The following is a 14,292-nucleotide window of genomic DNA, read 5'->3' as shown; positions in this document are numbered from 1 at the left end:
CTGTATTTTTTTTTTTTAACATAAGATGATATAGACAAATGGGGCAGAGGAACAATCAGACATGCATTCGTGTCTGGTGGGCAGGGGGGTAAATGCACCTGTAAAGATAAGCTATCAATAATAATGCCGTGGTGAAATTTTAACAGAAACACCTTAGGGTAAAGGTCTTGGAGCTCACTAGTAACTCCCCTGTGGGCAAAATATGGGGGAGGCATGTAGCTTTCCATCTAGTAGCCATCTTATTTAGGAACCAAAGGGAGGCAAGTTTGTGTAACTCAGCTCCCAGCTTAACTTTTCCCTTTGGCTTAATGAGTTAGGAGTTCCAAGATTTATTTTCCTTTCACACTACCATTTCCTATAAGTAAGTCATAATTATTTCTTCTAACAAAGTAAATCATAATCATGTAATGTTCCTATGTTTCAATGTAATGTGCTTATATGTCAATGTGTAACTTATTTTTAACACTGTTGATCTGTGTTTGCAAATTCCTAATTAAATATTTTTTTTCAAACCCATGGCTGCCAAATATATTAAACAATATGAGTGCTAATAAATAATTTTGAGGGTCAAAACAGGAAAGCAAGAAAAAGCATACACAGTCTCAGGTTCACTGCCAAGGTTATCATCTAAATCTAATTTAGCGAGCCTCATTAAAGATAAGCCGCTCAGCAAATTTAATGGAACTCAGGAGAGGCAACCATTTCAAAGTTTTTGGAGAGCAGAATGTCGGTTTTTAATTGATAGTTTATTTTATTTCAGAACTGTTTTTAAACAGAACAGGTAAGGCATTATCAAGAATTACTTTATTCCGTGTCATTTGTGTTTTAGTTGAGTATATCTTTTGCACCTGTCATTGAGAAAATACAGTGTTTGAAAAAAATTAGATTTTGAAAAGTAACATAATTTTAGTAGGATGATTTTTATATAAAATTATCTGATAAATCTTTCCTGTGTTATTTAAAAATCAAAGGTTTATTCCACACTGTTATCAAAAAGATGAAAAATAACAAGTGTTTGTAAGGATGCAGAGAAAAGGGAACTCTTCTACATCCACTGTTGGTGAGAATGTAAATTAGTACAGCCATTTTGGAAAATAGTGTGGCGATTTCTCAAAAAACTAAAAATTGAATTACCATATGATCCAACAATCCCACTTCTGGGTATATATCTAAAGGAACTGAAACTGATATGTTGAAAAAATTTCTGCACTCCTATGTTAATTTCAGCATTGTTCAAAACAGCCAAGATCTAAAGGCAACATAATTGTCCACCAATGGAAGAATAGATAAAGAAAATGTGGTATATATATAATGGAATGCTATACAGCCTTTAAAAAGAAAATTATCTCATTTGTGACTATATATGACATTCCTTAGACTATCTGGCACATAATAAGCACCAAATAAAAAGTAGTTTTTTATAATCAATAATATACTGAATAAATTATGGTTATATTAACTGTAGTAACAGGTAAGCCTGAAAATTTAGTGGCTTAACATATGGAAGCTTATGTTGCACTATCCAATGCAAATTTCCTTGTTAGAGAGTGGATTTTCTCATTATGGTAACTTCATAACCCAAGTTATTTCAATTTTGTGGCTCAATTATTATACAGTTGATGAGTCCTCTGCCCTAACCAATCTAAAAGGAAAATAGTGGCTCATGACTGTAATCCCAGCACTTTGAGAAGCCAAGACAGATGGGTCACTTGAGGCCAAGGGTTGGAACCACCTGGCCAACATGGAGAAATCCTGTCTCTACTAAAAACACAAAGAATTAGCCAGGTGTGGTGTGCACCTTTAGTCCCAGCTACTCAGGAGGCTGAGCCATGAGAATTGCTTGAACCCAGGAGGCAAAGGTTGCAGTGAGCTGAGATCGCATCACTGCACTCCAGCCTGGGCAACAGAGCAAGAACCTATGTCAAAAATCAAAAAAGGACATAGAGAGTTGAAACGCCTTAGCCACTATTTTAAAAACCTGGTCTCATGGTAACAATGATCACTTTTATAGATATTCCCTAATATAAAACTAATCAGCTGACACACGTGGATGTAAAGGTACCTGGCAATGTAGTTCCTGGTGAAATACCTTTTTTTCTAGTGATAACTCAACAATATAGAAGAGGTAACAAATTCTATGTGGACAGCAATCCATCTGTGCCACAGTCACCTCCTTTGGCCATTAAATATCTTTGTGCACTCTTCTTCCCCACAATATACACTCACTCTTGCCCCAGACTGTATTCAAAAAGTTCCATCCAGTTATGGCATCCCTCTCAAAATCCAGGAGCCCTGAGTGATACACAGTTATTTCCTCTAGCCATATGTGGCACCTTATAGTCCAGTGACCCATGAACTAAAAGTCAAGTTGTCTTTCCCTGGCTCTTCTGACACCCAACGTACAATGTGGCAGCAGAAATAGAATAATCACCATAAACACTCCCTCTGGGAGAGGGAAAGAATAGGAAACATATGTCAGTCCCTGGTCCACAGCAATAATGAAATTCTGTCAGGCAGACATGGTGAAGACCTTTATTTACCCACACCATGATAGAAGCTCTCTTCTTAGACTTGGGATCAAAATTTCCTTGCCAATCAATTATTTCAAAGTTACGAGGCTTCTGAACTGTTTGCTGCTAGTGAATTCCATGTGTCAATAATGACACCCAAAGTTTTTTTTTTATCTTCATTGCAGAGTTGAGCCCACTGTTTAACTGAAGACTTAATGAGAATTTTTTTCAATCTCATCCAGTTGTGGTCCAGACCTTGAGCTTTTTCAACCTTGTGAGGCCTTACATTTAATCTACTTCCTTTTATTTATGCTCTCAAAGCAGCCAATTCTTGCCTAAATTCATCTCTTTCTTGTAATATCTTATAAAATGTAGCAAGTAACAATAAACACAAAATATAATGCTGTTTTCCAACTCCTGCTTCTAGAGTCACAGCCTTGGAAGCATATGGCCTAACTTCAAAGTTATCATTGGCAACTGGTTTATCGATGGTCTGCCACTGTAAAACATGGATCTTAATTTTCCCAACCTCCAATTTCTGTTTTATCATCATCCAGTCTTGAGGTCAATGTTATATATTTATGCTTTTTGGAAGCTGCAATCCCATTTCCAATGCCAATTTGGTTTGGTAATACTAGTAGCTATAACAAAAAATAATTTTACTGACAGTAGATATTCATTTCCCACTCTTTTCCCAATTCCTTATAGATGGGAAATCTTTATACTGATCTTATCAATCAAGTGGTTCTGTTAGCAGGCAGGACAAGACAATACGAAGATGCCCTACCAGCTCCTTACAACCCAGGCCCGGTATGGCACAAACTATTTCCTCTCATATTCCAACGGTAAGAACAAGTCACATGGCCATACCTGGATACAATAGTAAATGTGAATTACTGTCTGGGCAGCTATCTTCCAGTATAACCTACCTTATAGAATGAGGTGTATAAAGTTTTTGTAATCAAATGACTTCCTTTTTCACAAATAATTCATAGCACTAATATAATTATTATAAAATAACTTATTAAAACAAGAACTAGAAGGTTAGAGCAGAGGTCTATGTACTGGGGCCTTTCTAATCTGTGACTAAAAACTATTTTAATTTCCTTATGAAAACAATTAATCTCCTTTAATTTCTCCTTTAAAGAGAGAACCACTTCTGACTGAGTTTAATTATCAAATTTCATTTGATCTAAGCATAGCAACAATATAAGGCAAGATTGCAGTTTTTCTTTTCATTCAAGAAATACTGATTCAGTGTCAAACTACTCTGTACCAGGCACTATTCTAGGCTCTTGGGATTCATCAGAGAACAAAATAGACCCAGTGAGATATCTAATATCTTACAAATAGCACAGATTCAAAAACACAGTGTTAGTTTTTTAGACAATATATGTCCTTTATGACTATGGTCAACCAGTCTGGATTCTTACTCACACTCTGCCCATTATTAGAACTGTACTCTTGGGCAAGATGCATATTCTCTCCCAAATCTATCACCTTCATCTCCAAAATTGAAATAAAATATCTCTCCTTCCTGCTTTACACAGTTGTTTCAAGAGTCAAAAGTCGTATTATGTATGGAAAGTTATTGAATGTACAGCTGTGTTAAGATGCAGTAATGAATAATCGGTAGGCATTCAAGCTTTCAGAAATGGAGAGATACCTAATTTAGAGAAAATATTATCAATCTGTTAAGATTTCAACATCATTCTTTAAACAAAATTTTTGGCATGAATTTGATTCTATCTTTCACAGCCATTCCATCAGAATTCCTGTTAACACCCATTTCAAAATATAATTGCATCTGCATACTATTTACCATACTTATCACTAAAATCCTGATCTTTGTAACCTTTATTTCTCACCAGGTTAATCTCAGTAACTTCCTAATGAGTCATCCTATTTCACCTGTCTCTCTTAAGTCACTCTCCTCAGAGCAGCCATAGTGATTTTATTTATTGCTTGTTAAGAGTTTATCCCAAGTATGCCTCAGAAGAGGCATATTTTCCTCAGAAGTAGCACATAAGTAAAATAATCTTTGCATTCTCTCACATCCTCAAAATTACACTGGCTGAACCTTCAAAATCTATACAGATGCTATCACTTTTTACTGCCTCTGCTGCAGTCATCCTGGCCAATGTCCCTGTCATCTCTCATATGAATAATTATAATGGCTCCTACACAAGTATCTTGCTTTCGTTTTGCTTCATAGTCTATTTTTTACACAGCAAGGAGTTTGATCAAGTCACTCGTCTGTTCATAATTCTTCAATGATTCCAGCGCATTCTAAATAAACTCTAAAGCCCTACTCACTTCCTTTAAGGCACCTGTGATCTTCCTCCTGGCTCCCACCTGGCCTTAACTCTTTTAGTTCTCTCCTTTGCTACTTGACTCCAAACTTACTGGCCTCTTGGATTTTTTTCCAGAATACAGACTCAGGTATGCCCTCACTACTGCTTGCTGAAATCTTGGCCCCCAGATATTTCCAAGACTTTCATTTTCATCCTGTCCACAGATAGGAGGACACCTTCCCTGATGAAACCCATAGGAAAAAAACTATTCATTTGGTACCATAACTTACTACCTCCTTGTCCTGATTTTTTAATTCTTCATAGTATATATTACCACTGCACTTGACTTATATCTGTTTAATACCTGGAATCCAGAATATAAGCTACAAAGGACAGAGATAGTGTCAGTTTTGTTCAGTGACTAAAACAGCATCCAACATATAATACTGTATATGTAGGTGCTCAATTAATCATTTTTAAATTCATCAATGATCTTTAAGAATATCAGTTGTTATTTACATTCCTCTATTAAATAAATCAAGTATTGTTAGTTATGAGTATAATCTCCAACCCCCCTGCTAGGGTTCAGTTAAGCTATTGTTATTTTAAATTAATAAAAATGTTGCCTATATATTTTATTTTTCCTGATACAATACTCCTAGAAAGACTGTTTCTCATAATCATGCCAAACTGATGTATGTTATTAGAACAAGACTATCTTGATGAGTGTCCATAACTTTGCAGTCATACCCAAATGCATGTGTGAAGTTCTAGTTATATCCAAATGCATGGGACACTTTGATTTATATCATTCCATCATCTAAACTAAAAGTTGTTCATAGAGACAGAACTGTGCATGTGTACATGTATTATATATAGAGAGATGATAGATTAGTATAGATTTAAATATTTTCATTTTAAATATTAAGTAAATATATTATAATAAATATATTATAAATAATAATTAATAAATACATTTCTCCCTCTTCTTGGTCTTCCATTTCTGCAGGGGTATGGCAAAGAGGGGAATGTGTGCTTCTCTATTAAAATACAGATCTTTAAAACCTTGAAATCTCAGTATAAATTCTACATATTCCAGGAAAGGCAGAGTTTAACTTAAATATATTTTTCCAAGGCAATTTTTCCTCTCAGAAATTAGTAGTTAATTGCTATTGTTTCCTTACAAGCGTTATATAATTGCTGGAAACGCCTCACAAGATTTTGTTCAATTTAGCCATTTTTATAATTAAATTTTCTGTTGAAATTCTTGGGTTTTTGCTAATAGCTGCCAACTATACTGGATTTCAAGAATACATTATCAGTAAGAAAGCAAAACTGATCCTAAGATAATCACTACCCTCTTCCAAAACAAAACAAAAAAAAAATGTAAGAATGTATTACAGGGTAGCTCCCAAAATATACTCTTCACATCAGAATGCTAGGCCCTATGTGTTAAAACATAATACCCAACATCAATAGATTCCCCGAAGACATTACTAAGCAACAATGGACTTCTGGCTCTGGGAATCACATGGGCTCAAGCGTTATGAGACCATTAAAAGCACTACTTGAGGAATGAAATAACTCATAGATTCTAGATTATAGATAGTTGTCCTCTGAAACATTATTTTAAAATTTAAGAAAGTTAGGAAATATTTTATCCTCCAATAAAAACTAAACAAAACAAAAAATTTATGATAAAATAGGATGGAAAAAAACCCTTTATATTTATCTAAGTAATTTGATTATTTTGGAACTCATGATGTAAAAAACAAAAAAAAAAACACTAATAAAATAATTAAAGGTACAGCTGTTCTGGCCATACAGTTCCTAAGATTTCTACAAGCTGAATCAAAAACAAAAAACAAAAATTCTGTTGACATAGTCCCTTGCTTCCTTCCATCCCCTTTGATACTGTTTCCCCCAATATGTTTACTTATGGGGTCAGTGCTTCATTTTTTCTCCCATCATGTTCAAAATCACTCCTACAGGATTTTGTAGCATATCAAATTTAAAATGTTTCTATTTGTTTCCATTCATACTTTGCCTGTTTTCATTTCTTCCCAGTATATTTAACTATCTAGAAAAATTTTCCCAATATGGCTTCCTCAGCATTAATCCCATCTCCCTCATTGGGCTGATTTCAATATCCCCCACCCAGGACTTCTAAGGCAGAAGTTACAAGAAAGCCACATCAAAGAATCTTTGAAATAATAGAAAATGTTTTCCTTTTAATATATCTAATTCATTCAGGCATACATTCAACAAATGAGCCTACTAGGTATGAGGTTCTGTACTTTGCACTGTGAAGCATAATAAGCTCACAAAAGACATGGTCTTTTCACACAAGAGTTTATACTCATGTAGAAGAGAAAAATGTTTAGGCTCTATCTACAGGGCAGTGTAAGATAAGAGTTATACAACTGATACAAACTAGTTCTTTAAAAGGTGCAGAGGAAAAAAAATTTCTTCCAGCTGGGATAACTATGAGCAGTATCAAAGAATAGGCAGACTTTTAGCTTGGGCTTAAAAGAGGGCTAGACTTTGAACAGAGGACAGCACCTTATAGCTGAGGGATAGGTATGAACTGAAGAGACAATATGAGAAATTACCAATTTCAGTGTCCAAAGAAGGGTGATTAATCCGCAGTGATTCAGGCCTGAGTCATGATCTATGGTGATGGAATGAAAAGGATGGACAAGAGTGAAGCAAATAGCAAAACTCCAGGCAAGTTGATTGGAATTTAGTACAGAATAGTAGTACTCAAGCATTCTTTTGTTTATAAACCCCAAAGAATGTTGAAAACGGGATACCCCTTCACATATTTTTAAGATCTAAAGTAGTCATGATAAATTTAAATATTTGCAAAGAATATGATTTCTGGAAAATAGAATATGGTTTTTAAAATAAAGTTGTTGCATCACTCTTTTAAACATATACAATAGAACCTAGCATACTTTGTTCTCTACTAGAACCTATATACGCTTTGACAAATACCAACTATCATCTGTTTACATAAAGGTAGATAGGCTCATATTTAAGTTTCACATTGCTAGTGTTTTGCGTAGAGCTTATTTTGATCCCACTTCCACAACATAATTTTACCTCATCTATTTGTATGTTTGGAAGTCTCCTGTTACTATAACACTTCTTTGACAAAAAGTATATAAATAGAAAGTAATTAAATCTATTTCCCTTGTCTTTAAAGTCTCTAATATTAAAATAAATGTTATACATTGAGTTATTAATACTAAGAGTAGTATGAAATTTGGCAAAAATCATATTTATATTACAAATTTTAACAAAAAGTATTAAACATAAATCTTTTCTGGAAATGACTCTCTCCGTGTGATAGATAAGATAGGTTTTTTCAATTGGTATATTATTACATAAATAAACATCAGTTTTGCTAGGATAAAACAGGGAACATCATAATTCTATCTTATTTTCACTTTTATAAGTGTAGCACTAGGAAAAGTTGTTCCTAAAATAAGGACATGGGAAGGGAAGGCTATTTTTATAGAACTGTCACAAAATTCTCTGAACTCTGTCAGCGTTTCATGCCAAAAATCACATGGTGATCTATCATCAAAAACTATTTTTAATGATCCAGCAGCTGACAACAAGATTAGGTTTTCGTTCAGTTTTGTTGAAACATAGGAAACCACCTGCCTTGGGGGAGGGTGGGGAAGATGAGGGAGATCTAATCAGGTAAAAAAGTCTTGTGACCCACCACAAAAATTACAGAGAAGGAACCAAAGGATACGTTCATTTATTTATGCTCAAACTGGAAAGGAGATTCTCCAATCTCTTTCCCTCAAACAAATGAAAAATAATGTCAGCTGCAGCAATAATAACAGCAGCAGCTGCACAGCCATTGTAAATATAAGGGACAACACTGAGAATTTGAATGCTTAAAATAATGGCAATTAAATAGCATATTTGAACCATCTTTATAATTCCATATAAAACCACTTATATATTTTTATAACTTTTAACTTTTTTTGCAGTTTTAACTTAGGTCTCTTCTTTTCTGGGAAAACATAAATCACGCAACTACTTTTTGTTATAAAAAGGTAGCTTACAATGTGCAAACAAGATTCCTTTTGTGAAATTCATTCTTTCCTTCGAAACTACCATGAGAATTGAATGTAAAAGCAAACCAAAAGTCACATAGCTGAGTTGAGCCAAAGTAATTCTGAGATGTGCTCCAAATCTAGAGCTGACAATTTTTGAGTGTACTGTATTATAAAGTTGGCAAAATTACTTCTCTCTTCTTCCAAATAGAGAACAATGAAATTTGACTTGGACCAGTAGTCTCACAGACTCTTATTTTTTTTTTTTTAATTCAGACTAGTTTCCCACCACCTAACTACCAGAATTATCTTATTAAGGATTAAAAGGTATCATATTTATTTGAGTACTTTTATAATATTTTAAGTAAGACATAGATTCACCAGAAAAAGTAAAGTGAAGCAATATAGGAAAATTCTTCCAAAAATATAGCAAAGTATGTGAAAGAAATAAAATCATGAAGACATGTGGCAGCATGCAAACTGATTTACATTTTCTTCTATGCCAGTGTGCTAAACTTTCCAAATTAAGAGCCCTCTGTGTTATCTTCCAAGGAAGTGCTCCCAAATCTACCAACATGACCAATTTTATTGAATTTTCCTTACAGAAATCTATTAGGATTCATATTATAGACTCTTCTAGATCTCTCACTAACTCTCAATATTCATGAGTAAGGAAATATGGGATGAAAAGCTAGAATTCACTTATTATTAATTTGTGCTTATAGAATCCATATTTTAGAAAATTGAAACTTCATCTGAACCAAAAAAGCAATACTCAGTTGGTAATTTGGGACAGTAGTAGCATGTTTCTTAAATTACTTTTTTACTCCTCTGTATTTAATTTCTCAAAAGAAATAAAAGAACATTTAACTAAAAAGAAAGAAAGAATAATACATTACCTTCCCAATACCTGCATACATCTAACACAAAACACACACATTACACACACACACATTTTAGTCACTGATAATTATGCAAGAAGGACAAAAGAGTATGTGTAATCATATATTGGGGGAGATAATCAATTTGAGTTGATCAATTTTAAAATACTTTATCATAAACCATATCTAGGTCTGCATCTGTCTATCAATTCATTTGACAAAATTCTAATTGCAGCATTGATTGATGTTATATTATTAGAGACTCAAAATTGTTATTCTTGGTTATACGTGAAGAAGATGTTAAATAGATCAATATACGGGGTGCTGAGAGAGATATTGGAATAATATATCTCTGGAGGATTCCGTCTTTAATTAATCTGTCTCTTTGCAAAGCAAATTCTGAAGAAATAAAAAGGTCCAAATATCCAGCTATTATTCATTTGACTTGTGGAAAACTAAGAAAAATAAATTTGCCTAAAACTAGTTTTAGATTAAATTCTAGCTGTTGAAAAACATTCAATAGTCTTAAAGTACTCTGAGAAATGAGAAACAAAGGAGTTACCTGTTACAAAAATTATATTTTTCCCAGAGATATTTAATATACAAATTCTGAACAAAAGTATGAATTAGACTAGAACAGAAAGAGTGGCACAAATGTAACTAAATTTTGGGTCTGATTTCAGCATAACCTCCAACAGATTACCCAATTTCATTTTTAAATTTCACAGCCTTACTTCCCTTTAAAGATACATATGCTATGAAAAAAACAGTTATAACTTGTCTTACAATGAAGGAAATAAATATACCATACCACAAAAGAGACTGCAAGGACTTTTCAGTGATTACTATGTTTTAGAAGCCTTAAAAAGAGATATGAATTTAATTAAGCAAAGACACCCTACATATTGACTGGCTCCACTGTCCTCTGAAAGTAGCCAGAATTCTTCTTTAATAATGTTCTTAAAAAAGAAAAAATCTGTTTCAATCTCCATGAAAATACATTTAGTCCTGTGTGTGTATCTTGGTTAGCGCTCTCAAAACATTCAGGCTTGGTGTCCTTCCAAATACTTTTTTAAACTGCACTGCTCCATGACATTGATGGATTTAAACACGGGACTGGAAGCAAAAAGGAAGGTGTGGTGATTGAACACTATGAATAGAATTTCAAGGTGATTCAAATAAGAGCCTTAAACTAACCAATCTGAGATATTCAGCATCTCAGAATTATTGCCAACAGTAAGGTTTGATTTCTTTCAACTATATTCATTTTTGTTGTTGTTCATAGTTTTTCATTAGTCATAATATAGCAAAAAAACAACTCTGATCATATTTTACTGCAGAGTTATAATTCATGTATTTAATAATTCAAATCATGTGAATAGAACATATGCACTAATTGAAAAATAACTCGAACAATAAGGTTAAATTTTTATGTGGGAGTAATTTCTAGCTGATAGCACACACTTCATGTATAACTCCAGACTCCCACAAAATCAAAGAGATGTCCCAGCAGGGGATGCTTGCTTAACAGAGAAAAGAATACTTTAATGACAGCACATAATGCATACCCCATGCACAGCCCACAGGGAAGTCTGATTTCTTTTAACCCCTTTAGATAACATTCACTGTCAAAGGATTCATTGTTCTTGTATTCTTCTGAATTCCAAGAGTTTTCTTTTTAATTTTTATCCCTTTATGGACCTCAAATTACAAATTTTATGTATGTATAGCCTATAACTCTACAGCAATTCTGAGCACTTAAATAATGAAAATATTTTGCCATGAGTTTTAACTCATAATAATGTTTTGCTATCTATTTACTATTCAAATCTAAGGCCTGAAGTGAAGTTGAGGGTGGAAACTAAAATGGTCATTCTATACTGAGGAGAGTTCAGTTAAGACTATATTCCTAAACCAGATTGGTAAGGGTAGCCAAGCTGCAAAAGTTTATTTAAAATGCTAGAATTATATAATACGTTGTCTTCTGTACCAGAATGACACCACTCACCCACCATCAGGCCATGTTAGCTCTGATCTGGGGCCTCCTTGAGAACCATTTCCTGATTTGTAAAGTAACCGACTTGGAGATATGGATTTCCTTTGTTATAACAAATCAAAACTATTTTATCTTCAGTGAAAACTGGCAAGTAATGGAGTTTTATATTTTAGTCCACCTTTGACACTCACACTACACTTTTTATCTCAGTATTGAAGCACTTGTGAAAATACATCATAGACACACCCCTGGTGTGAGGCAAACAGTACAGTCATCTGGCAGCCCTGTGAAAAAAAGATTACAAGAAAATTGGAAGAAGCTTCTCCTTTGCATTTATCTTTCTTCCAAGGAAAGACTTTTAGGTGCTTTCTGTCTTGTCCATTCTCATTGTGTTTGCCATAATAGGGAAAAAGCATTATTTTGTGTGTTTTGCAGGCAGACCTATAAAATCACTCCACTCAAACCAGAAATATCATATGACATTTTTAAGCCACCTCCTGCTGTTAGTACTATGTACACTTAATTGAACAGACATACAGCCTTCAGAACTTAAAGTTAGATCCTTAAATGGTGGCATATTGCTGAGAATTTTGGATTTACCAAGGGTGATTGTAGGATATATCTGTCAGAAACATCCTAAGTGTGATCCTGGTTGATGTTAGGGGATGACCAGGCAAACGAGCAATGCCACTGTGGTAAAATGCCATGTTTAGATGACTTATCTTCACTATTATTCCTATTGCCAAATGCTGCGAACACCTTCCTAGAGACTATGTCCTTTGAGAACACCCCCTCTCCTTTCTCATACATCATCTTTCAAAGTAAGAATAGGGAGAAATCAAAAAGTTGCTACATGAATAAAAATATATCTGAGCACACATTTTATTCCAGGGGAGATTGTTTTAAAGAATTGAAAGAAAATCTAACTAGGTCCTGGGTGTTGTGAAGTATAACTCAGAGCAGTTGATCACTTTCTGGGTTCAACCCGTTCTCAGTACTGACTTGCTCTTGTGTGGCTATCTCGAAACTTCTAATTCTTGTAAAATGGACCTTGTTTCAGTTCTTCACTTCAGCTCAAGTCATCTTCCTACCTCTCCACTCCCTCTTCCATAGCACCTCTGCATTAAGAACATAAATATTTCCCTTCCTTCTTTATTTTCCTCCTGTCTTTCATCCTTCTCCTTTTCCTTCCACGGTGTGATAGATGAAAGTCTAGGTTCCACTGGTAGAAAGATTAATAAGATGGAATTTGCCATTTTCTTCCCTTGCTGGTGTCAAATGACTCCTCAAGACTTCCATAGATTTCCATAGCCATAGACTCTAAGGCAAAGCTAAGATGTTGAACCACAATTCTATTTGACTCACCATTGTTTTTATGCCTTTGTTGAGTACTAACTATGTACTAACTATATAACCTGTCTCTCCATGATACCCTGAGGATACAGAAATTAATACAATATATCTTTTTCCATTTAATATAGTGGGAGAGGTAAGTATTTAATTAAAACAAACACAGTAGGTGCTATAGAAAATTTACAGAAACATGTAGGAAATAAATAGGGATCATGCATGGATTTTTGAAGAAGATGACTACTATTTGGTTTAAATCTTAAGTAAGGAGAAGTGGTAACTTGAGAAGGATGAGGTAAGTGGGGGGAAACATACTGTGGATGAGCACTACCCTCAAAGGAGAACAGCATGGGCAAATGACTTGTGGAAGGAAAAAGAATACCATGATGCCAGAGCAGACAAATATTTGATACTACTAGCACAGGTCATAAACAGCTAATCCAGGGCCCACGTGTCCTGAAGACTTGTCTTATTGCCCTAATACAAATAAAGTTGAATTCTTTAGGTGGGCCTTATATATTTCAGAGTGGCACAGTTCCCACAACTCCTGGTTTCTTCCACCCAGCCCACTTCAATTATTTATCTATCTATGCCCTGTGGAGAAGTGTTTTGCAAGCAGGGATGTTTGAAGGCAGGAATAGTCAGAGATGAGGCTAGAATGATTGGCAATAACCAGATTATGGAGGGCCTTAAAATATAATAACAGAGACTGGATTTTATCTTCTAGACAATGAAGAACTATTTTAGAAAAGAAAGTGACAGGGACGGAATAGATAGAACATTTTGTCTGTTGCGTAGTAGATAGACTAAAGATAGGGAGAAGAGGCTGGGCATGGTGGCTCATGCCCATAATCATAGCACTTTGGGAGGCTAAGTTGGGTGGATAGCACTTGAGCTCAGGAGTTCAAGACCTGGGCAACATGGTGAAACTCCATCTCTACTATATATATATATATATATATATATACACACACACACACACACACACACACACACACACACACACACACAAATTAGCCGAGAGTGGTGTCACATGCCTATAGTCCCAGTTACTCGGAAGGCTGAGGTGGAAGGATCACTTGAGCCTGGGCAATTGGGGCTGCAGTGAACCATGATCATGCCACTGCAGAGCAGCCTAGGTAAAGAGTGAGACCTTTCGCCAAATAAATAAATAAATAAATAAAA

General features: G+C 34.6%; 1 pseudogene; it reads left to right on the top strand.

The window, feature by feature from the left end:
* The first annotated feature begins 3,288 nt into the window (after positions 1-3,288).
* Positions 3,289-14,292, top strand: part of LOC141410238 (histone-lysine N-methyltransferase SETMAR-like) — a 32,179-nt pseudogene continuing 21,175 nt past the window's right edge.

This window comes from Macaca fascicularis, chromosome 4 (assembly GCF_037993035.2).
Source record: "Macaca fascicularis isolate 582-1 chromosome 4, T2T-MFA8v1.1".
Taxonomy (NCBI): Eukaryota; Metazoa; Chordata; class Mammalia; order Primates; family Cercopithecidae; genus Macaca; species Macaca fascicularis.
This window is presented reverse-complemented; position numbering and strand designations above follow the sequence as displayed.